This window comes from Lissotriton vulgaris, chromosome 8 (assembly GCF_964263255.1).
Source record: "Lissotriton vulgaris chromosome 8, aLisVul1.2, whole genome shotgun sequence".
Lineage (NCBI taxonomy): Eukaryota > Metazoa > Chordata > Amphibia > Caudata > Salamandridae > Lissotriton > Lissotriton vulgaris.
This window is the reverse complement of record NC_141696.1, coordinates 1,061,286,062-1,061,287,617: the sequence shown is the minus strand read 5'-3', so window position 1 is coordinate 1,061,287,617 and position 1,556 is coordinate 1,061,286,062. Positions and strand designations below refer to the sequence as shown.

At 52.7% G+C, this 1,556-nt stretch overlaps 1 pseudogene; it reads right to left on the bottom strand.

Moving 5' to 3' along the window:
* Window positions 1-209: 209 nt before the first annotated feature.
* On the bottom strand, window positions 210-848 carry LOC147698292 (proton-coupled zinc antiporter SLC30A2 pseudogene; annotated as a pseudogene).
* Window positions 849-1,556: the final 708 nt, after the last annotated feature.

The following is a 1,556-nucleotide window of genomic DNA, read 5'->3' as shown; positions in this document are numbered from 1 at the left end:
GCTTAAATGGGGCATGGCAGGGGAGGTTGGTGACAACTATTGGATGTTATATTGAGGTGAAGGCAGGCAGGAGTCAGAAAGCTAGCATCAGTGTAACAGCAACCTTTTTTTGTCAAAAGACCACCTGCACCTCTGACTTGTTCCCACACACAGCTGTGTTGCACAGGTCCATCAATCAAGCCTCTTTGCTAAGGGCGAACAGGGAGTCTTCAGTCAGAGGGGTCTCAACATTCAGAGCAGTCTTTCATATCCTCCTAGTAGTTCTCAATGTGGAATCTGGATTGTCGTGGTGTGGAAGTTAAATTTGCTCTGTAACTGGGTGCTGTCTTCTTTGAGCAATACCTTGGCATCAGCATCTTTATTGATTGCAATGTGCACCGATGGCACTGGCTGCTACACAGTTAGTGCCCAGATGTGGTGGCTGTGCAGCGCCTTCAGTCTCAGGATGCGCAGCAGAGATTCCTTCACAGCACTGAAGTCTACTCTACGCCCCTTGAGTCCCTTCCATCAGTACGTGCAGCACATCCCTCAGTATGGCTAGTATAGTGTGACCCCCAGGACCAGGATGGAAAAGACGATGAACGTACAGATGGGATCAACAATTTTATACTCTGGCTCAAAGTAGATGACGTAAGAAGCCACCAGTACCCCAACACTTTGCACCAGGTCCCCCACAAAATGAATGAAGGCAGCTCGCAGCTGGTGCTCTGCTCCTTCCCGGGGGTGGTCTTGTGCGAATGTTTATGTGATACTTCCGTAGGGCCATGACTATGACCATGCCCAGTCTGTTGCAGGATAAAACCCACCATTACGATGTTAACTACTCGTAATGGTGAGGTGATTAGCATAATATTCCCTGCCCACTCTCACCACGTGTTTCCGATGCCTTCTCCCTGCCCGGCTCCATGCCCATGCTATCGCCCCCTGCACCCTGCCCCCTGTTTCTGCTCTCTGTCTTCCCCTGCTCTCACTCCATGCTTCCGGTACCCCCTATCTGTCCGGTTCTGTGCCACAGGACCCTGCCTCTGTCCCACTCCCTACTCACTGCATATGTAAAGTAAATGTAAATGTGGGTGTACTTGTAAAGCGCACTGGGACTCCATGGATTATCCTGGCGCTGAAGACCACTGGGGATCCCGTCCTGGTTTTCCCTGTGAGATTGTTCCTTTCTGGGTATCTCCAAGGTGAAACCAGGCATCCCCGGCATCTGTGGGGGGCCGTTGTAGAGATGAGGCAAGCTTAATGCCCATAGTTGCCGAGTGTGTTCCCTGGTTAGAGTAGGCACCGAGGCGAGAATTATCGAGTCTGTTTTGACCCTGGTCCACGACCCTGCCGCGTCGGGAATTGAACCCTGGTCCCGGGCCGTTCTCTGCTTACGGGTCTGCCGCCTCTAACCAGTGAACCACACCACTCCACAATCCATGGCTAAGGTCCCTGCACCTGTCCCTGCCCTGCTCACCACTGTCCTCTATCACTGCACTCCCCCCTGTCCCTTGTTCTGCCCAACATGTCTGCCTTTCTGCCACTGCTCCCTGTCCCTACCCCTGCACTCTGTC